The sequence below is a fragment of the Zalophus californianus genome, chromosome X (assembly GCF_009762305.2).
Source record: "Zalophus californianus isolate mZalCal1 chromosome X, mZalCal1.pri.v2, whole genome shotgun sequence".
Classification (NCBI taxonomy): domain Eukaryota; kingdom Metazoa; phylum Chordata; class Mammalia; order Carnivora; family Otariidae; genus Zalophus; species Zalophus californianus.
Genome location: NC_045612.1, coordinates 40,092,808 through 40,116,259, shown reverse-complemented (window position 1 = coordinate 40,116,259; position 23,452 = coordinate 40,092,808). Strand labels below are relative to the sequence as shown.

The window sequence follows — 23,452 nt, the reverse complement described above, 5'->3', positions numbered from 1 at the left end:
GAGAGTGGCGGCGCGTGCGTGTGGGGGTACGTGCGTGTAGGCGTGCGTCAGGGGGAGGGGAGAGCGGGAAGGACCGCTGACTGACGGCGGGGGTGGGACTGACACTGCGTGCGTGCGGGACTGAGGTCGAGATGTCAGCGCAGCTCCGGCCGACAGAGCCGAAAGTCATGACTCTTAACTTTTATTTTCAGAGGTGGGGAGGGAGGGAACACATGACCCCTTTGAAAATCCGGGGAAACTGTTGACCATCTCCTGGAAAAAAAAAAAAAAAAAAGGCACACGGGTTGCATGCAAGCAGAGAGGGCTCCTGGGCCCGTGGACGGCCATCCGTGGTCCCCAGATCATGGCTTCAAGTGGGGAGAAACCCCTATTGGTCACTTTAGGATCTACCATCGTGTCTTTGGACTGTGTGAGAGGAGGAACGAGGAACGGGACAGATGACTGAGCTGTTGCCTGCTCTCTCTGCGGGCCCGCCTCGGCTCGGCGTCGCTTCGAGGCTGGGTTTGCTGGGCCTCTGGGTCCTGGTGCCCTCGGAGAGGGGTGACAAGGCGGGATCACCCCCCCTTCCCGCCTAGTGAACGACTGGAGGAGGGGATCTCGTGGCCATCCCCTGAAGCCGGGGCGCGGGAGGTGGGGGGCGATCTCATTAGCCTCAGACCTGCTGGTGAGTGCCTTGCTAAGGGGGCGGCGCAGGGCCTGGGAGCACGCCCTTGTTTGATTGCCACCCCAGGGTCTCGACAGCCTCTGTGGACTGTTGGAAGGAGGACTCTAAAGTTGGCGCTTTGGCGGGGGGGAGACCGGCTTGGGTTCTGATCCCATCTTTGCCATTAACTAACCGTGGGACACGAAGCAATTGTCCTTATCTTCCCGGGTGTCACTTTCCTCATTTATAAAACAGGGTAGTAGCCCACGGGGTTGTTGGAAGTGTAACCAAGACTACAATAAATTCCCAGCACATGGAAGCATTCAATAAATGGCAGCAAAAGTAGAAATATATAGATTTCCAGAGAAGTTAAATTAAAATATTTTATTCTGGAAGAGTGTATTAAACTGATGGTTTCTTTTTGGTCTATTCTAGGCACACTTGGTTGTGCCATCTTCATACAAAGCCCACCAAGCCCATTCCATAAAGTCACACGCCTGAAGTAAGTGGGACTTTAATTTGAATTCTTTGCAACATTGAGGTAGGTAATGATTAGCCCACTATCAGCTCTCACCTGGATGGCTGCGTTAGTGTTGAAGCCTTCACATGTGCTCTCCTCCCTCCCATGGTCTCCCTGTTGTAGTCACAGTTACTTTTCCCTCTGAGTGACAAAATAACCTCCTGGTTCAGAGCACTGACCTTGATGTCTGACAGATCAGGTTCACATTCCAGCTCCACCCTGCTCCACCACCTTCTGGTTGTGTGATCTTGGACAAATCACTTCAGGATTTAAGAATCCTTTCCCTTAACAAACAAACAAACAAACAAAAAACACCAAACCAGAATCCTTTCCCTTATCTGTAAAGGGGACGGACAGTGGTGGTCCCTGCCTCATTTAGGAGTTGTGAGAAGTTACAGAGATAATGCATGCAGAGTGGCCCATGGTAACTGCTCAGTAAAGTGGCAGATTAAAAATGGTAAGAGCAGTGAGGCTGCTAATGAGAGAGTGGTTGCAGTGGTATACCATGGAGTCTCGACTGGCTACGGAGTAAAGGGGTGAGGTGGCAATGAGCAGGAAAATGGGAGAAGTCATAGGATGGGAGATCTTGATGAGAATGAGGAGTGGGTATTCTGAGCACCCAGAAGTAATAAGGGTGGGAGCTTGTAGCCAGAGATTGAGAGAGTGGAGTTCAGGAATTCTGAAGAGGAACAGTCCCATGTTTAACAGGTGGTCTGGAAAACTAATGGCTAGAAATGGCATGTGAAGTGACATGTGATCAGGGATTGCAGAAGTAGAGATCAAGGGACAGTGAAGCTCGGGCGTTGGGTGAGTCATCCATAGTCATTGAGGTTGCTTCTATGATGGCAGGGATCAGAATGGAGAGGAAAATGGAGCTAGTGCCAAAGCCAAGGTCCACTCTGATGAACAGGGAGCGGTCATTTATTTTGCAAATATTTACTGAGCTCTTGCTAGATGTCAGGATATAACAGGACAGACAAAAGTCCTAATCTCACAGAGCTTCCAGTCAAGGGGGAGTGATGATTGGCATTAATAATCCCACCCAAAAATAGAAGACTGCAGACTGTGAAAAGAGCTATAAAGGGGGAAAAAAGGGGGGGCTTATATAAGGGCTTAAGCAGGAGGACCTGACCCTGTCCAAAATGTCAGGGAAGTCTTCCCTGAGGAAGTGATGAGAACTGAAGGATCAGTTGGGGTATATAGAGGCGGATGAGGGGTGCGTGGAGGAAGTGTCCCAAGTAGAGGAAATAAGTAGCACGTGCAGAGAGACCTGAAGGTAGAACATGTATAAGGGACTTGAAGAACTGACAGGCATCTCCTATGACTAGGGCATGTTAAGCAATGGGGGGGAGCTGAGGCTGAATGGCAGGCAGCAGGCCTCCTTAATTATTTTAGGTTTTATTCTAGGAGCAATGGGACTACACCTATTAAAGGGTTTTAATTAGGTGAATGACATAATCAGATTTCTCTGTTTTTTTTAAAGATTTTATTTATTTATTCATGAGAGACAGAGAGAGAGAGAGAGAGAGAGAGAGAAGCAGAGGGAGAAGCAGGCTCCCCGCTGAGCAGGGAGCCCGATGCGGGACTCAGTCCCAGGACCCTGGGGTCATGACCTGAGCCGAAGGCAGTCGCTTAACCATCTGAGCCACCCAGGCGCCCTCAGATTTCTCTATTTGTATGTTAATTCTTTCCCCCCCAGTTTTACTGAGATATGATTGAGATATAACATTGTTTAAGGTGTAGAACATAATGATTTGATATATGTACATATTGGAAAATTATTACAATATTTCTTAGTAATGCATAACTATATGCTCATTATAAAAAATCAAAATAATCAAACACAGAAGTATGTAAATTGTGAAAATCTAGTTTGTACTTTTGTGTGTATATACACACACGTATGATACAAGTATACATTGTTGTATTTGTATATAATATAATTATATATATAAAATATAGCAACTGGCTTTTTCCACTTAACTGTGTCTTTGACTTTTTCCATGTCTTTATTTTTTAATTACTCAGTAATATATAAGTATATTTTCATGGTAAAAGATCAGAACAATATACAGGTATAGAGAGAATGAATTTTGAAACTTGCCTTTCTCGCTCCATCCCTATTTGCCATCCCGCCAAAAAAACAAAACAAAACAAAACCATCAACACTTTGGTGAATATCCTTATGGTTTCCTTTCCATGCATTTATATTAAAAAAGAAGTACTTATACACATATAGAATTTTTTACGTAACTGGAGTCATTCATATTGTTATGCTGCTTTTAAATTTCTTATTTATTGACTTAATTCACATATGACACATGAATATATACACTTTTCTTTCAAAGGATTAGAGTTTTAAAGGGAAGGCTAGAAGCTTCTGTCACTGATTTCCTCCCTGCCCCTCCTCCTGCCTACTCACTGTTTGGCTTATCTTCTCTTAGACTCTTTCTGTTCATTTGCAAACATTCTCTCTCCCTCCCTCTCTCTCTCTCTTCCTCATACACACAGAATATATAGTATTATTTAGTGTTATTAAAAACTGTAAATTGTGGGCACCTGGGTGTCTCAGTTGGTTAAGCAACTGCCTTTGGCTCAGGTCATGGTCCTGGAGTCCCAGGATCGAGTCCCGCATCGGGCTCCCTGCTCGGCGGGGAGTCTGCTTCTCCCTCTGACCCTCCTCCCTCTCATGCTCTCTGTCTCTCATTCTCTCTCTCGCAAATAAATAAAAAATCTTTAAAAAAAAACCACTATAAATTGTATTGTGCTTATATGTCTTGCTTTGCTACTTGCTTTCACTCATTATGTCTGAGAAATTTTCATGTTAGTACATATACATCTAACTTGTCCTTTTTCACTGTTGCATAGTATTCTACAGAATACATAGGCTATAATTTGTGTAGCGATTTCCCCACTGACATGGTTATTTCCAACTTTTTTGTTAATATAAAACGCACTGCAATGTAAATCCTTGTACATGCCTCTCTCTTTCCTTTCGCTACTTACTTCTAAATGCTATCTTTAGTCAATACTAGATTTTTATGTATACTTAGGTTTATTTCAGGATTCTCTATTCAGTTCTACTGATCCATTTATTTATACCTGCATTCACACCACATTTTTAATTTCTATAGTTTTATAATTAATATCTGGCACGGAAAGAGCCTTCTTTTTTCTTCAAATTTTTTTTGTTATTCTTGCATATTTAATTTTTATAAGGATATTAGAGTGAGATCATCATACCCATATAGAATCTTATTGGGGATTTTGTTGACATTGTATTGAATTTATAGATTTAACTGGGGAGAATTTGTATCTTTACATTGAGTCTTCCTTTTTATGAATAAACATGGCTCTCTACTCAAATTTTTAAGTTCTTTAGTAATGTTTTATAGTTTTCTTATAATATGTCTTGAACATACCTTGTTTGGGTCGTTTCTATAGGCTTTATAGTTTTTGTTGCTACTATTAACAGGATTTTTTCTTTCATTTTATAATTATGGGTATATAAGAAAACTATTGGATTTTGTATGAAATCATGTGTGTCCAACAACTTTACTGAATTCTGTTTTATTTCTGATAGTCTGTTCATTGATTCTATTGGATTTTCTAGGTAGGCAAAGAGATTATGTGCAGATATTGATAGTTTTGTCTCTGTCTTCAACCTGTATACTATGTGCATTTTTTTCATTTTTGCCTGAATGCATTGGCTAGGACCCTGTATAAGATTGAGTAGTAGCAATGATATCAGACATCCTTATCTTTTTTTTAATTTTTAAAAAAATTTTTTATTGTTATGTTAATCACCATACATTACATCATTAGTTCTTGATGTAGTGTTCCATGATTCATTGTTTGTGCATAACACCCAGTGCTCCACGCAGAATGTGCCCTCTTTAATACCCATCACCAGGCTAACCCATCCCCCCACCCCCCTCCCCTCTAGAACCCTCAGTTTGTTTTTCAGAGTCCATCATCTCTCATGGTTCGTCTCCCCCTCTGACTTACTCCCCTTCATCCTTCCCCTCCTGCTATCTACTTCTTTTTCTTTTTTCTTAACATATGTTGGATTATTTGTTTCAGAAGTGCAGATCTGTGATTCAACAGTCTTGCACAATTCACAGCGCTCACCGTAGCACATACCCTCCCCGATGTCTATCACCAGCCACCCCATCCCTCCCACCCCCCCACCACTCCAGCAACCCTCAGTTTGTTTCCTGAGATTAAGAATTCCTCATATCAGTGAGGTCGTATGATACATGTCTTCCTCTGATTGACTTATTTCACTCAGCATAACACCCTCCAGTTCCATCCACGTCGTTGCAAATGGCAAGATCTCATTCCTTTTGATGGCTGCATAATATTCCATTGTGTATATATACCACAGCTTCTGTATCCATTCATCTGTCGATGGACATCTTGGCTCTTTCCACAGTTTGGCTCTTGTGGACATTGCTGCTGTAAACATCAGGGTGCACGCACCCCTTCAGGCCCCTACATTCAGACATCCTTATCTTATCACTCCCTTTAATAGATATGCTTCTAAGTGAAATACGTCAGTCAGAGAAAGACAAATACCATATGATTGCACTCATGTGGAATTTAAGAAAGAACACAGATGAACATATGAGAAGGGGAAAATTAAAACAGGAGAGCGGGAAACAAGCCATAAGTGACTTTTAATGACAGAGAACAAACTGAGGGCTGATGGAGGAAGGTGGGGTGGGATGGGCTAGGTGGGTGATGGGTATTAAAGAGGGCACTTGTGATGAACACTGGATGTTGTATGTAAGTGATGAATCACTGCATTTTACTCCAGAAACCATTATTGCACTATATGATAACTAAAAATTTTAAATTAAAAAATAAGAATGCTCCTAAAATTTCATCAAGTATGATGCTTGCGGTGGGTTTCTGGTAGTTGCTCTTTATTAAATAAGTTTTCTTTAATGCTTAACTTTTGGGGGGCTTTCTTTTTAAAAGCAAGAATGGGTATGAAATTTTGTCATTTGCTTTTTTACTAATAAGTTGGCCATATAGGTGTTTCTCCTTTAAATAGTTAATGCATTTAAGTGCATTGAGAGTGTTTTAAAAACCTCCAGTTATGAAAATTTCCAAACATAAATGACCGTAGAGAGTTAAATAAACCCCACGTACCCATAATTCAACTTCAGTAGCCATCAGCATTTGCTGTACTTGGTTCTGCTATCCCACTCCGCTCTTCTGCTGGGATATTTTAGGCTAATCATGAGTGTCATCTGACTTCACTCCTAAATATTTCAGTGTGCATCACAAAAATTATAGCACAAAGGACATCTTCTCGTATAATCATAATGCCACTACCACACTACTACCCAGCACGTATAAGATTTTTCTGATTGCCTAAAATATGTTTTTACCACTAGGGTTTGTTCCAATCAGGATCCAACCAAGGTTAACTTGTTGTATTAGGTTATATCTCTTAAGTTTCTTTCAAGTTTTTAAAAAACTAAGACAGAGCAATACCTCCTCTTTTTTATTTTCATGCCATTGGTTTGTTGAAGACACGTCCGTTTGTCCTGTAGACTTACCCACAATATGGATTTGGCTGATTACTTCCTCGAGGTGCTGTTTTACTTATTTTTGTATTGCCCATATTTCCTGTTTACTGGAAGGTAGAGCTAAACACTTGATTAGATTTAGGTTCTTTATTATTACTTGGTGAGACTGTCTCATGATTGATACTGTGTACTTCCTTTTACATAGATTGCTCATCTTACTTTTAGTGATACTGAAAGAGAATTGAAATTGTGATAGTCTTATCCCTTCAGTGTAATGTTCTCCATCATCTTTTCACCTAATGGCTTTACCATCCTTTTGATAACTATTATCTGAATCAATTATTTCATTAAGGGTTCCAAAGTAATGATTCTATCATTCTTTCAGCATTTCTCAGCTAGCATACCACTCTTTAAGAACTCTCTCTCATCTACTATGGCTATTTGATACGCCTAAAATACAGTTCCTATAGGAAAGACACGATAAATGCTTAACTCTTTCCCTGTAATTGCCAATTTTCCAAGTAAGGAGTTGGTGCCTTGTTACCCTTTGACAGATCTGTAAATGTTAAAGCTTCCCTGTGTTTCTAGGATTAATCTATGATTAATGATGTATCTTTTTAAATGTACTATGGAATTTGAGTGACTAATATTTTATTTAGCAGTTTTGTATCTGTGTTCACAAGCGAGATTGCCTGTAGCATTAATCTTCAACCTGGGGCTGAACCACCCCTCTGTGGGGCATTTGGAAATGTCTGGAAGTGCTTTAGTTGTCAGTTTCTTGGGTGTGTGTGGGGGCAGTCCTACTGGTATTTAGTAGATCAGGACCAGGGATGCTAAAGGAAGAATTGTCTTACCAAAAAACGCCGTTAGCACACCTGTAAAAAATGATGGCCTATAGTTCATGCTTGTTTGATTTTGATATTAAGGTTATGCATTTTTATATCTAAGTTCATAAGTGAGGTGGGTCTGTAATTTCTTTCCTTTTACTTGTCAGTTTCGATATCAAGATGATATACTAACCTTATAACTGTATGGTGTCATTTCCCTTCTTTCACTTTTCTATGGAAAATTTTACATAAAGTTTGATTAATCTGTTCCTAGACAGTTGGTCAAACTCTCCCACAAAGCTTTTTGGGCTGGTGACTTTTGAAGTAGATTATTATTATTTCATATTCTTCTTTGATTAATTGGCTTATTTAAGTTTTTTATTTTGTAGGCCAACTTTAGTTATTTATTTTCTTGGGAATTATCCATTTCACCTAGATTTTTTAAGTTGCTGGTATAAAAGTTATACATAGTACTTTTTTGATAATTTTTTAATCTCTGTTTTTCTAGTTTGGCTCCCTTTTATTTTATTAATTAGTGCCTTCTTTTTGAAATCATACTTGCTAAAAATTTGTCCATTTTATTGGTCTTATTTATTATCATTTTTAATTTTAATTTTTTAAAAGATTTTTATTTATTTGAGAGAGAGAGGGAGCATGAGCAGGGGGTGGGGATGGGGAGGGGAGGAGCAGAGGGAGAGGGAGAAGCAGACTCCCTTCTGAGCAGGGAGCCTGATATGGGGCTCAATCCCAGGACCCTGGGCTCATGACCGGAGCCGAAGGCAGATGCTTAATGACTGAGCCACCCAGGCACCCCATAGTCTTTTTTTTTTTTTTTTTAAGATTTTACTTATTTATTTGAGGGAGAGAGAGAGAGAGAGCACGAGCAGGGGGAGGGGCAGAGGGAGAGGGACAGGCAGACTCACTGCCAAGCTCAGAGCCAGAAACAGGGCTCCATCCCAGGACGCTGGGATCATGACCTGAGCTGAAGTCAGGACTTAACCGACTGAGCCACCCAGGCACCCCTTTATTCGTCTTTTCAAAGAACTAGCATTTCCTTTTATTGATCTACTCTATTTTCTTATTGTTTGCTTTCAATTTCAGTAATTATTTTTTTATTGAGGTGTAATTAACAAACATATTAGTTTCAGGTGTACAACATAATGATTTGGTATTTGTAGATATTGTAAAAATGATCACCACAGGGCGCCTGGGTGGCTCAGTTGGTTGGGCGACTGCCTTCGGCTCGGGTCATGATCCTGGAGTCCCGGGATCGAGTCCCACGTCGGGCTCCCTGCTCGGCGGGGAGCCTGCTTCTCCCTCTGGCCCTCACCCCTCTCACGTGCTCTCTCTCTCATTCTCACTCTCTCAAATAAATAAATAAATCTTTAAAAAATAAAAAAAATGATCACCACAATAATTCTAGTTAATATCTATCACCATGCAGAATTTTTTTCTTTTTTTAAATTTTTCTACATAATTTACTGTGAGGTGATCAATGTTAAATATTAATCTTCTTCTGTTTCAATTCATGTCTTCTTGACCAATTCTTTTTTCCTTCCAGTTGCATGCCTTTGAGGCAATGAATTTTTTTTTTAAGATTTTATTTATTTATTCATGAGAGACAGAGAGAGAGAGAGAGAGAGAGAAGCAGAGGGAGAAGCAGGCTCCCCGCTGAGCAGGGAACCCGATGCGGGACTCGATCCCAGGACCCTGGGATCATGACCTGAGCCGAAGGCAGACGCTTAACCATCTGAGCCACCCAGGCGCCCTGAGGCAATGAATTTTAACCACGATAGTTTTGCACTTGAATATTCATCTGTAGCTACCTATATGCTCATTACATGCAGTTGTGCTCCTAGTGGTTTTATCAGAGCCATCCTGTGAACAGTTTCTGGAAAACATCAGGACAACCTTCATTCATCTTCACCTCATAGGCTCTGTTGCACCTTGAAGAGCCCAGCAACTGGCCCGCAGACCCTGCCGCCTGGCCCGTGTGGCCGACGGTGCCCTACACCCAGAAATTTTTTTCTTATGATGAGAACTTTATTTTATTTTTTTAAAAGATTTTATTTATTTGAGAGACAGACACAGAGACAGTGAGAGAGAACACGATCAGGGAGGAGAGGGAGAAGCAGGCTCCCCGCTGGGCAGGGAGCCCGATGTGGGGCTCAATCCCAGGACCCTGGGACCATGACCTGAGCCGAAGGCAGACACTTAACGACTAAGCCACCCAGGCAGCCCATGCTAATTGAGATAAAATTGACATATAATATTTTATTAGTTTTAGGTGTACAACATAATGATTTGATATATGTATATATTACAAAATGATTGCCACAGTAAGTTTGGTTTATTGATTTTATTTAATTGATATTGATTTTAAGTATGTACTATTATATCTACCCTTTTAAAGTGTACAATTTAGTGATTTCTAGTATATTTACAATGCTGTGCAGCCATCACTACTACCTGGTTCCCAAATATTTCCAGCATCCCAGGCAGAAATCCTGTAACCATTAACAGTTACTACTGATTCCTCCTTTCTCTCAATTCCTAGCAACCACTAAATGTACTTTCTGTGTCTACGAATTTGCCTTTTCTGTACATTTCATATAAATGGAATCATGCAATATGTGGCCTTTTGTGTCTGGCTTCTTTCACTTAGCATGTTTTCAAGGTTCATCCATGTTGTAGCACATATCAATACTTTGTGCCTTATTATGGCTGAATAATATTTCATTGTAAGTATATACCGCATTTTGTTTATTGGTTCATCAGTCGATGGACATTAGGATTGTTTCCACCTTTCTGCTCTTGTGTATAGTGCTGCTGTGAATATCCTTGTGCAAATTTTTGTTTAAATACCTGTTTTCAGTTCTTTTGGATATATACCTGGGAGGGGAATTGCCAGGTCATATGGTAATTGTATGTTTAACTTATTGAGGTCCTGCCAAACTTTTCCACAGTGGCTGCACCGTTTTATATTCCCATGAGCAATAAATGAGGGTTCCAGTTTCTCCACATCCGTACCATTTTTAAAATTATAGCCATACTAGTGAATCTGGAATAGATTATTATTCAGTTATAAATAGAAATGAAGTACTGATATATGCTATAACATGGATGAACCTTGAAAACACGCTAAGTGAAAGAAGCCAGACACGAGACCATTATTGTATTATTCTGTTTATATGAAATGTCCAGAATAGACAAATCCTTAGAGACAGAAAGCAGAATTGTGGTTGCTAGGGAACGTGGGATGGGGAGAATGGGGAGTGTTTGCTTAAATGGCACAGTGTCTTTTTGGGGTGATGAAAATGTTCTGGGATTAGATAGTGATGGTTGCAAAACTTTATGAAGACACTACAAATCATTGAATTGTATACTTTAAAGGGGTGAATTTTATGATATGTGAATTAAATCTCAATTAAAAAAAGCAGAGTCTCATTTTAGGCCCGGAGTTGAAATTTGATGTTTAAATTTGTAGCATTTCTCTCCTATTTTTGGCAGCATGCATACCATGTAGAGTCACCATGAAAAGTTGTGTAGTTTGTTGACTGAAGAGGCACATAGCCAAGCGTCTGAATGGGGACTGAAATTAGCCCATATCCTGCTGTCTAACCTGTGTTCCCTAGTTCAGTACTGACTCAGCCCAGAAGAAGAAGCACCATTTTACCCTTTTGTAATTCAGCTGCCCAGAGGAGACCTCTTACCTTGATTTGTCTTCTGGGAGAGGGCATCTTGTACTACTTTGCTTTAAAGATGTGATTTTTTTTTTTTTTAGAAAAAAGATTTTATTATTTGACAGAGACAGCGGAGAGAGAGAACACAAGCAGGGGGAGTGGGAGTGGGAGAAGCAGGCTTCCCGCGGAGCAGGGAGCCCGATGCGGGGCTCGATCCCAGGACCCTGGGATCATGACCCGAGCCCAAGGCAGATGCTTAACGACTGAGCCACCCAGGTGCCCCAAGATGTGATATGTTCTAATGGAGATCCTAGTACAATGGATACTGCTTTCCTATCCTGGAATCTCACAGCCTTTTACTCAGTCTAATAACCAGTTATAAAATACCCCCATAATCTCCCCAAAGGTCTGTTGACTGTAACTCACTCTCTGGTATAATTTCTATGTCAGGGATTTTTTTTTTAGCTGCAGGCAATAGAACTTGGTTCTGATTTTTGGAAGACTACTGGAGTTGATCAAAACCAAAGGAAATGCTGAAAAACAAGGCACTCAAGGAGGTCCAGAACTAAGGAAGCTTGGAGTATTTGGGTAACAGCAACTTAGTCCTTATAAGTCTCCCCTCAGGCTTTTAAATTCAGGCACAGAGAATCTGATAATTTCATCTAAGAGGGCTAGGGTTTCTTACCAGAACACAGATCAGTGAAAGAATCTGGACAAACCAAATAAAGGAGGTATAGAAAAAGATGGACGTTAACATCCAAGTGGAGATGTTGAATAAATCTTCAGATGTATAAATGTAGATTGCAGAGTAGAGGGCTAGACTGGGATAAACAATTAGAGGTTATAAGGATGAGTGAAATAATGGGCATGGTTGAAATTTCCCAGGAAGAGTGTAAGTGGCCATGCATCCCTCCAGCATCATTACCTGAGGGCCGGAACACTTACCGGAGCAATTTGTGATTGGAGGATTGTTTCTTTGTTGTGGAGGGCATGATATTCCTAGTAATTGGGAAAAGAGTCTGGGGCATGGAACTATAACACTGTGCTGGGAACATTCCATCTCGTAAGAATGAAGTTGTTACGTGGAGATTTTAATGGAATGTAACTTCTTTCGGTTAGTTATAATAAATGTCAGCTTATTTTCCATCTCATATTATTTATATTGCATTTGGTCCAGTGCTAAATGTTTTATGTATGTCATCTAATTTAATCCTGACAACATATTAATGAAATTGTTATTATTATCACCATATTTTACAGATGGGCTACTGTAGTCTCAGACTTTAAGCAATCTACTGAACATATTGCTAGAAAGCAGTGGAAATGAAATTTAAGTAAGGTCTACGTGAATTCAAAGACATTTCTACTCCATATCAAATGATAGAGCAATGCCAATATTGGCCATGGTTTAGGATTATTGAGCCTCTGCTCTGTACCATGTAGTGTATTGAAGACTTTATATGCATTATCTCATTTAATGTTCATAATAACCTTATAAGGAAAGTACTGTTGTTATTCCTATTTAACAGTTGAGGAGTCTGAGGTTTAGAGATGTTAATTCAATGGTTGTCACATAGTAAGTGGTAGAGTCAGGGCTTGAACACTTCTGTTTGATCCCAAAGCCCGTGTGCATCACCAGTACACTCTCCTCTATCAAAAATAACTGAATCTTTGAACAGTGGCTCTCTTCCCTGGCTGAGTATTAGAATCACCTGGGAAGCTTAAAAAAAAAATCGATGCCAAACCTCATCATCAAATATTCTGATTTAATTTATCAGGAATGCAGACTAGGCCTTGGATTTCTTTCTTAAAAAGCCTTTATTCATTCATCCAACTTACTCGCTAAACATTTAATGTCTTCTGTATGCCAAACACTTCCTAGGCATTTACTTCCTAGCAAGATGTATCAGTCAGCTATTGTCACAATGATACGTAGCAACAATTATAAAATCTTAGTGGCATGAAAAACTAAGAACTTATTAAGCACTTACTCTCACATTTCTGGAGTCCAGCCAGGAGTCAGCTGATTAAGCAGGGCCTTGTGGGGCAACTGATTTAGGTTGGAGTGACTACTTTAATTGCTTCAGGATGGTGAGTAAACTGGTGTGGTTCTGCCTCATGCATTTCTCCTCAGACCACTGGACTAGTTGGCACTTGTGTCTCTCCTGGCTCATCTCCTGCCAGTGGTAGAATCACAAGAGGGGACGTGTCCAACTGTGCAAGCATATTTCAAGCCCCTGCTTGAGTCACATCTGTGTATATTTCATTAGCCAAAGCAAGTCTCAAGGCTGAGCTCAAGCACGGGAGGTGGGGAAAAAAGCCTCACTTCTGTTGTGTGGACTTGCAGAGTTCATGGCAAAGGCTGAAAATTGGGGCCAATAATTCAATTTAGGTGGGAAAGAATAAAAATGAACAACAAGCGGTGTACATAAGAAAATTACCAAGTGTGTTAGAAAGTGATAGTAATAGTGCAAAAAATTTCTGGAGGGTGATAATGAAGGTGATCTTCATATGCAGCTAGGACTGAGAACCACTGATCTTACAGTGTTCGACCTGGAAGAAACCTGGGCTAACATTCCCTCAGCCCTTGTGAAAATAAAACAGATCCAGAAAGTAGAAGAATCTTACTCAAGGTCCATAGGTCCATAGCTATAGAAATGGAACTAGGGCCTATGTCCCCTAACACTGTAGACTGTTTCTCTTATATACCACAGTATTCCAATCTATGGTCTTAGAATTCTTTATTAATGGCACCAAAAATATGCTGTGGAAAGACACAGTCCTTCTTTTTTATCTTGACCCTAGACATTAGAGGTGTACTGTCTAAATCCAGTGCTTCCTTTAGTAACCCAATTCAGAGCCCAATTTCACATTTCCCATATTCATACTGTTCAAAAGTTTACAGGCATTCTACCCTCTTTTAGTTTTTCTCCTCTTCAAGTTAAAGACTGTTGGTTTTGATCTATCTTCTTGTGACTCCATAGTCCCACCCTAGCAATCTACTTGATTATTGGGCCTTCTTTCTTCCCCAACTCTGTAACGCCTTGAGTCATCTTTCTTGAGTTCCTTTTTACTTTGAGCCTCCACTAGGCCTTTCAGTCATCCTTTCTGTTTTGGATTACAGTCGTCTTGATTTGCTAGGATGAACAGTCAAAAGAAAAGAAAAGATATGGAACCTGCTTGTACTTGGAGTTTATTGTCTGAACAGAAAGGTGAGTAACTGGATGAGGTAAGAGAGGGTATAATCTAGCTAATCCTGTTCATTCTTTTTCTCCTACTTCTCCTCATGGACTTCAGGAATTTTTTTTGAATCTTTAACATTGTGTTGCATGTGTATAGGTGTATATATATTGAGACATTACATGGATATGATATTTACCCATTAATAATCTCTTGAAAATGTCTCCACAATTTTTGTGTTTTCCGAAGTGAGGAAAAAGAAAAGAGAAGAGGCAACTGTGGTTTCTACTGTTTTCCATGATCCCCAAAGCATTTTTAATCCTAAAAGACCCTCAAATCTCTCCCTTTACTGTAACCACAGATTTTCACAGGAGACAGCACAAAAGAGCAAAGAGCGAAGATTGCTGGAGTCCTTCCGTCCTTCCCTTGTGGCTGATTCCTGAACTCCAAGGAATATTTACTTATGAGGAATAGAAATTGGTTATCTTCAACGGACCACTCACTTGCCTGCCCATTTCTGTGACATTCCAATATCTGCCTCTCCAGAGTCTGCTTCCTCCTCTCCACCTCGTCAGTCACACCTTCTCCCAAGTATAAATCTCACTCTTGCTTTTAAAAGGTATGCAAGTACTAAAAACCTATAGAAATGTGGGGGCTGTGTGTGCGTGCACACGTGCGTGTGTGTATGTAGGCATGCATGTCTGCCTTTGTGTATTTCTCTCTATATACCTATATATGTAAGTATTTGGGTTGAGTCTATGTGTATACGTATTTAAATTGTAGGTCATTGTATATATCTGTCACACTAACATCAGCAATGTCTTATTTCTCATTAACAAGTTCAGCTTAACAGAAGCTTCAACAAAAGCAATAGGCTAATGCTCAGTGGAAAGCCAAATACCAGAAACAGTCACTTCAAATAATGTATGCCTCTTTAAGTTAATGCCTAAAATTTTCCTTACAGAGCATATAAATGTAAATGTTTATACCCTAAATATATGTGTGTGAAGGTCTCACATTAGTTATAAAACAATTTTGTGGGTGGGTTGGAATAGATGTGAGGTGACTTACTTCCTTGTATTTCTGTCTGGGGAACAGTGGGAATTGCTGTAACAGGGTGGCTAAATTTCTGTATATTTCGTGTTTCGATATGAAGGTGTATTTGTGCTACTCTTTTTCTTTTTTTCTTAACATATACCAACTCTTTCCTCCCACAGCTGCTTCAAATTCTCAGGCTCCATATTCATGGAAGGATCTCACAGGTAGATGTTTTCTCTCATTTACTCTCCTTTTGTTTTGTGAAAAATGCCTCCTATAAACCTGGCTTCTCATCCGCATTCCATTCCCATCTCTCCCCCCCATATTCACTGGACAGCAACCATTGATATCTTATAACAAATAGGACTTTTATATCACATAGAGTAGATATTTGAATACTAGAAGGACCACTGATGGTGATCAGGCACCATATGTACGAACTTTATGGCTAGAACAGACTCTAAGTTGAGGCCAGCAAGTTACAGCTAGTGGGCCAAATCAAGCCAGGGGCCTGTTGTTGTAAATAAAGTTTTACTAGAACCAGCCATGCCCACTCATTTACATATTGTCTATGGCCACCTTCAAGCTAAGATGACAGAGTTGAATAAGGGCAACAGAGACCCCAAAGCCTAAACTATTTGCAGAATTTTACAGAGGAAGTTTGCCACCACTTCTCTGGATCAGCATTCCCCAAGCAGTTCTACAGAGCACTGTGGTCCAGGAGATAATAACTTCGCTCTTAGGAAAGGGTTCTATAGTCATTTAAGACTAGAGAGTGCTGGATTAAACCAAATTAAACAGCCTTTTTGTTTTTTTCTTTTTTTACCATAGGCCATTTCAGATCCTTTCACATGCTAACATGCATTGAGAAACTCTAAAAGGAGACAAAGGGTGCATTCCCTTAACTTATTTGACCACTGGACTTCTTTTCCACAGCTCTCTTATTAATATCTTGTGAAATAGTGCTCCAAGGAACAGTTATTTGGGAAATGACAGCTTAGACATTCACCTAACAGAAGTTTAAACTTGATAACTGACTCCTTGGATTATTTTTTCTAGTTGCAGAAAGTGAAAAGCTATGTAGTATGGTATTTAAGCATAGAGACCATGGCTTTAGACAAACCTTAATCTTAATTAAGTCTCTACCACTTACTAGCTGTTGAACCTTGGACAGCTTATCTAATGCAATAAGCAGGACTGGCTACATAATTGGTGGGCTGTGGTGCAAAATGAAAAGGCAGGACCCCTTATTCAAAAGTATTCAGAATTTCAAAATAGCAACAGCAGAGCATTACACCCATGGTTCCTTCTGAGCACGAGACCCGTGCACAGATTTACACCCATGAACTCATAACCCTGGTTATAAGTTTCAATGTCCTTAACTATAAAATGTGGATAATACCTACTTCGTGGGACTATGGTAAGAATTAAATCAGAAATGTATATAAAGAGCCTAGTAAAGTGTCTGGCACAGAATAGGAAGTAATAAGTGACTTGTTTTTAATTCAAAAGCATTTATAGCCGTATTCCATAATTACTTATTGAGTGTCTACTATGTGCCAGGCACCATGCTAGGTACTTAAGGTATTATGGTGAAGAATACAAATAAGGTCCCTGTCTTCATGTAGATTATTGTTTAGTGGGAAAGACAGTGAAAAAATGAACAACACAAGTATAAATTGTGATAAGAGCTATAAAGCGAAAACAGGGTGCCGGGAAAGGGAATAATAGAGAGGATCTGCTTTAAATGGAGTGGTCGGGCAAGTACTCTTCTAGGAAGTAATGTTTAAGTTGAGATCTGAAGGATGAGGAAAAGCTCTCCACAAGAAGAGCAACTCTTAAGAAAAGGAAGAAGATAGCAGGAGAGGAAGAATGAAGGGGAGTAAGTCAGAGGGGGAGACGAACCATAAGAGATGATGGACTCTGAAAAACAAACAGGGTTCTAGAGGGGAGGAGGGTAGGGGGATGGGTTAGCCTGGTGATGGGTATTAAAGAGGGCACATTCTGCATGGAGCACTGGTGTTATGAACAAACAATGAATCATGGAACACTACATCAAAAAAAATGATGTAATATATGGTGATTAACATAACAATAAAAAATTAAAAAAAAAAAAAAGAAGAGCAACTCTTACCACTAGCTAGTGGAAAGGCCCTAAAGTGGGAGAGAACTTGGCATTTGTTAGAAACTGAAAGCAGGCTAATGTGGCTTGAGTGTAGGGTCTGAGGAGAGTGATTTGTGGTATACCTTGTAAGATAAGGTAAGAGTTTTAGATTTTATATGAAGTGCAATGAAAAGCTCTTTTTTTTTTTTAAAGATTTTATTTTATTTATTTGACAGAGAGATAGAGAGCACAAGTAAGCAGAGAGGCAGGCAGAGAGGGAGAAGCAGGCTCTCTGCTGAGCAGGGAGCCTGACGCGGGGCTCGATCCCAGGACCCCAGGATCATGACCCAAGCTGAAGGCAGCCGCTTAACCGACTGAGCCACCCAGGCGCCCCTGCAATGAAAAGCTCTTGAAAGGTTTTGGGCATGGCAGTCACATGATGTAATTGGTATTTTTAGAAGATCATGTTGGCTGCTGTGTGGAGGGGAGCCATAGATAAGCTAGAGTAGATGAGTAGGAGGCTATTTCAGCAGTCCAGGAAAGAGTTGATAGTGCCTTGTACTTGGGTGGTATTTGAGGATGTAGAGATAAATAAAGGAATTGGAGGCTTATTTTGGAGGTATAAATAATAGGCCTTGCTAATTGATTGAATATGGAGGATTCAAGAGGAGAAAAATAAATAAAGAATGACTCCTAACATTTTTCTGAGCAACTTGGTGGCACCGTTTAACTGAGATGAAATGCCTGGGGAGGGTTTTTTTTTTTTTTCTTTTTTGAGGGGGGCAGCCATGTAGAAATCAAGAGCTCAGGTCTAGACATGTAAAATTGGAGGACCCTTTAAGATGTCCTAGTGGAGAGGGTGGTATGTGTTACAGTTGTTTGTACTGTTGTCTCGGATTCTGTGATTACTAACTCTTGGTGTCACGTCATTAGAATACCAGGAAATATTTCGAAAACATCTAAAAGAAAAATACCTAAACATAGGAGTCTATAAATGTTATCACCGTGGCAAACACATAGAGTCATGACTGCTTGTTTTAAAAGAACATGGTATATCAGAAAAGACACCGTGTGGGATTCCTCAACAAGATAATTTTATCGATATGGAACATGTATTTGTTCCCGATGAAGAGGGCTCCAGCTCCTCCCAAGCTGTGGTTCTTCAGGGATGTGCGGGGATTGGGAAAACGGCTGTAGTACACAAGTTCATGTTCGACTGGGCAGTCAGGAATGGTCACTCCAGGCAGGTCTGACTATCTCATCTATGTACGCTGCAGAGAAATAAGTCATATTGCTAACCTGAGTGCTGCCGACCTGATCATTAACACTTTTCAAGATACAGATGGACCAATCCTGGACATTATTCTTGTATATACAGAGAAGCTTCTGTTCATTCTCGATGGATTCCCTGAGCTTCAGTACTCTGTAGGTAACCAGAGAGGGGATCTTAGTGCTAATTTCCAGGAGAAGAAGCCAGTAGAGACCCTCTTATGTAGTTTTGTGAGGAAGAAAACTGTTCGCCAAATCTTCCCTGCTGATAACTGCCCGGCCTACAACCATGAAGAAGCTCCACTCTCTGTTAACAAACAACCTACCCAGGCAGAGATTGTATGGTTTACAGATGCTGAAAAGAGAGCGTATTTCTTGGGTCAGTTTTCAGGTGCCGATGCAGCAACGAGGGTCTTTTATGAGCTTCGACAAAATGAAAGCCTTGACATTATGTCCTCTCTTCCCATCATCACCTGGATGATTTGCAGGGTCCTATAGTCACAGGGAGATGGTGACAGGACTCTTATGAGGTCACTTCAGACCATGACTGATGTGTATCTGTTCTACTTTTCCAAGTGCCTCAAAACCCTTCCAGGCATCTGGGTGTGGAAAGGACAAAGTTGCCTGTGGGGCCTTTGCTCTTTGGCTGCAGGGGGACTGCAGAGGGACTGCAGAACCAGCAGGTCCTAGTTCAGGTCAGTGACCTCAGGAGACATGGGATAGGAGTATATGATATCAATTGCACTTTTCTAAATCACTTTTTGAAAAAAACTGAAGGAGGTGTCAACATCTACGCTTTCCTTCACTTCAGTTTCCAAGAGTTCTTGACTGCTGTGTTCTATGCCCTGAAGAATGACAGCAACTGGATGTTTTTTGATCCAGTGGGGAGAACGTGGCAAGAAATAATCCAACAATATGGAAAAGGGTTTTCATCACTAACGATACAGTTCTTATTTGGCCTCTTACATAAAGGAAAGGGAAAGGCCGTGGAAACTACTTTTGGAAGAAAAGTCTCTCCAGGACGTCAAGAGGAGTTATTGAAGTGGACTGAGAAAGAAATAAAGGATAAATCTAGGTTACAGATTGAGCCAATAGACTTGTTTCACTGTTTGTATGAGATTCAGGAAGAAGAATATGCAAAAAGGATAACTGATGATTTAGTCAATTACATTGCTTCAACCTACCTATACAAAAACGGACATTCTGGCTCTGTCATTCTGTGTAAAAAGCAGTCACAGTCACCTGTCAGTGTCTCTGAAGTCTCAGCACCTACTTGGATTTGAGGAGGAAGAACGAGCCTCCGCATTCATGCCACCAGGCTTGATAATCAGTGAGTATATGAATGTATTTTCTCCAATATTTTGGCCTTCAGAAAAAATAGGCATTCTTATTTCTTTTTTTTTAAAGATTTTATTTATTTATTCATGAGAGACAGAGAGAGAGAGAGAGGCAGAGGGAGGAGCAGGCTCCACGGGACTCGATCCCAGGACCCTGGGATCATGACCTGAGCCGAAGGCAGATGCTTAACCATCTGAGCCACACAGGCGCCCTCTTGTTTATTTCAAGTATTCAGGCACATGATCATTTTGAGCATTATTGATAAATGAATCATCTCCACTTTCCCTATTTTATGTCAGTCACCCCAATAAGGATTTATTGACTATCTATCACATATTGAACACTAGCTTCGGTAGACAATGAGGGAAAGTTAACATTTCTGAGCACTTACTATATGCCAGGCACTGTGCTAGCCACTATAAATGTGTGTGTATTAGTCTTCTCTGTCACTCTGTGAATGTGCTCTATAATTATAAAGTGTTATGAGCATGTAAGTAATCAAGATTATCAGTGAGGACTCTGCTATTTTGGTGTCAATGACTATTCTTAAAAAGGTGGTAAACTTAACACTGAATCACTCTCCTCTACATATACTTTATCATTGAGACCTCAAAGAGCTCCAGGTTGGTAAGGGTCAGAACTGCACTCCTGTGTATATTGCCGTAAAGCCTGGGCTTTTTCCATCAGGCTTGCACCTTCACAAAGGGTCCAGAGCTTGCACCTTCACAAAGGAGGTCAAAGAGGCTTCGGTAAACCACTTAAATAATACAGATTCTGTATACTAAAAACAGAGTTCTACTGACTTATTGACTAAAGCAGCCAAGAAGATTTATACCTGTGTTATCTAGAAAATGCCACTGGTCATAAGTCTTTTCTCAATACTTGGGTTAAGATGAACAGTGCTGGGGCGCCTGGGTGACTCAGTTGGTTAAGCGTCTGACTCTTGATTTCCGCTCAGGTCACGATCTCAGGGTTGTGAGATCGAGCTCTCTGCTGAGTGTGGAGCTGGCTTAAGACTGGGTGGCTCAGTTGTTGGGTGTCTGCCTTCGGCTCAGGTCATGGTCCCAGGGTCCTGGGGTCGAGCCCCACATCGGGCTCCCTGCTCGGCAGGAGGCCTGCTTCTCCCTCTCCCACTCCCCCTGCTTGTGTTCCCTCTCTCTCGCTGTGTCTCTCTCTCTCAAATAGAATCTTTAAAAAAAAGTTTCTCTTTCCCTCTGCCCCACTTGTGCACGCGCGCTCTCTCTCTCCAAAAAAAAAAAAAAAAAAAAAAGGATATTGCAATCCTTTAGTTGTGGGACCAGCTGAGGGGTAGGGGACCTTGAGAAGAAGAGATTGGGGAGTGAGTTAACCCGTCTTTTCTCTGATAGTTGTTATTTCCTCATTGGGCAGTAGCATAGAGATAGAAATGAGCATGGGATATGTGTGTTGAAGGGAGGTGAGCGGGGGAAGGAAAGTGCAGCAAGAGTTGTGTTTGGGATTAGAGTGGAAGGGGTAAGAGAAGTTACATGGACTCAGAATTACAAAGGCCCTTGTCTAGTGTCTTGACAAATTCATGACAGTTTCAATCCAGATGTATATTGTAAAATAAAATAATGGACAAATACACTGAGAATTTTTAAACACTGATGGAAACAAAAAGGGGCTTCTGGTTCATTCTAGACTTCCAGAAAATCAGCCTTAGATGGGAGTCCCTATCTTAACCCTGTTGCCTTTATCAGAGTTAAACTTTCTTCAAAATTTAACCCAAAATATTCCTTTCATAAGCATGTTGACTTGAGATTTTACTATTGAACTTTTCTAGTTTTTTTTGTTGTTGTTCAAATATAATTGACATAGTTTCAGGTGTACTGTATAGTGATTCAACAATTCCCTACTCAGTGCTCATCACCAGAAGTGCACTCTTAATCGCCTTCATCTATTTCACCCATCCCCCACCCACCTCCCCTCTGGCAACCACCAATTTGTTCCATTTAAGAGTCTGTTTTTGCCTTTTTTTCTTTGTTCATTTATTTCTTAAATTCCACATATGAAATTGTGTGGTATTTGTCTTTCTCTGTTTGCTTTCACTTAGCACAATACCCTCTAGGCCCATCCATGTTGTTGCAAAATGGCAAGATTTCATTCTTTTTTATGGCTAATATTCCATTGTATGTATTTGCCACATCTTTATCCATCCATCCATCAATGGACACTTGGGTTGCTTCCATAATGTGGCTATTGTAAATAATACTGCTCTAAACATACGGGTGCATATGTTATTTTTGAATTAGTGTTTGTTTTCTTTGGGTGTTCCTCAAAAAAATTAAAAAGAAGGGGCACCTGGGTGGCTCAGTCATTAGGCATCTGCCTTCGGCTCAGGTCATGATCCCAGGGTCTTGGGATTGAGCCCCACATCAGCAGGGAGCCTGCTTCTCCCTCTCCCTGCTGCTCCCCCCTACTTGTGCTATTTCTGTCAAATAAAACCTTTAAAAAATTTATAAAAAATAATTAAAAATAAAAGTACCATATGAACTTTTCTAGTTTTCAATTATAGTTAATTCTTCTATTAGTACTGACAACCAAGAAATAGTTATATTATAAAGATAGCTTGGGCAAGTTACTTGACTTCTCTGAGCATCTGCAAAATGATTAAAATATCCATCCCTGTGTTGAGGACCTGATAAGATGATTTGTCTATGTAAAGTGCTTACCTTGGTACCTGGCACACAGTAACATGGCTTGGGCTTTGAAGTCAGACAGACCTGAGTGCTAACCTCCATTCTGTTCCTACCTATGTGACCTTAGGCAAATATCTTAACTTTTTTGTGCCTTAATTTCCTTATCTGCAAAATGGGGTAATACCTCTTAAGGATTTTGGAAGGGGTGAATGAATACTAGTAGGGTGACAGAAGCCAAAATTAACCTTTTACTTAAAATTTTAACTATTTTGTTGTAAATTATTTTTGCTCTTTCATCTCTTTTAGGTCCTTCCAGCTGTGCAATTTGCCAGTGTCTCGGCTACACGTGCCCTGCCAAGCACTGCGTAATCCATACGGTAAAATCAAAGACCTGAAGTAAGTTGAACTTTGCTTTAAACACTTAGGTATTTGCAAGGTAAAGATGAGGTTGCTAGAAACTGCACTGATCGGACCTGAAAACAAAATATAACTAGTGCTCAGCTTCTCCACAGTGGAACAGCAAATGATAAGATATGCTACGAACCTAGAAGGGGTAGAGAGTCAGGCACAGATCCCTGCTGGCCCCTCCAGCCTCTTCCCCTTTTGTATGTGCTATTTTTGCTGCAGGAGTAGGTGGCAGATTAAAGCATCTA

General features: G+C 40.5%; 1 long non-coding RNA gene across 2 annotated transcripts in view; it reads left to right on the top strand.

Moving 5' to 3' along the window:
* The first annotated feature begins 11,385 nt into the window (after nt 1-11,385).
* LOC113930234 overlaps nt 11,386-23,452 on the top strand; it is a 31,507-nt gene continuing 19,440 nt past the window's right edge. For both annotated transcript variants that reach the window (XR_003522490.2, XR_003522491.2), the window contains exons 1-4: nt 11,386-15,012; nt 15,611-15,655; nt 18,469-20,134; nt 23,106-23,195. This is a non-coding gene — a long non-coding RNA (uncharacterized LOC113930234). The remainder of the gene's footprint in view (nt 15,013-15,610; nt 15,656-18,468; nt 20,135-23,105; nt 23,196-23,452) is intronic.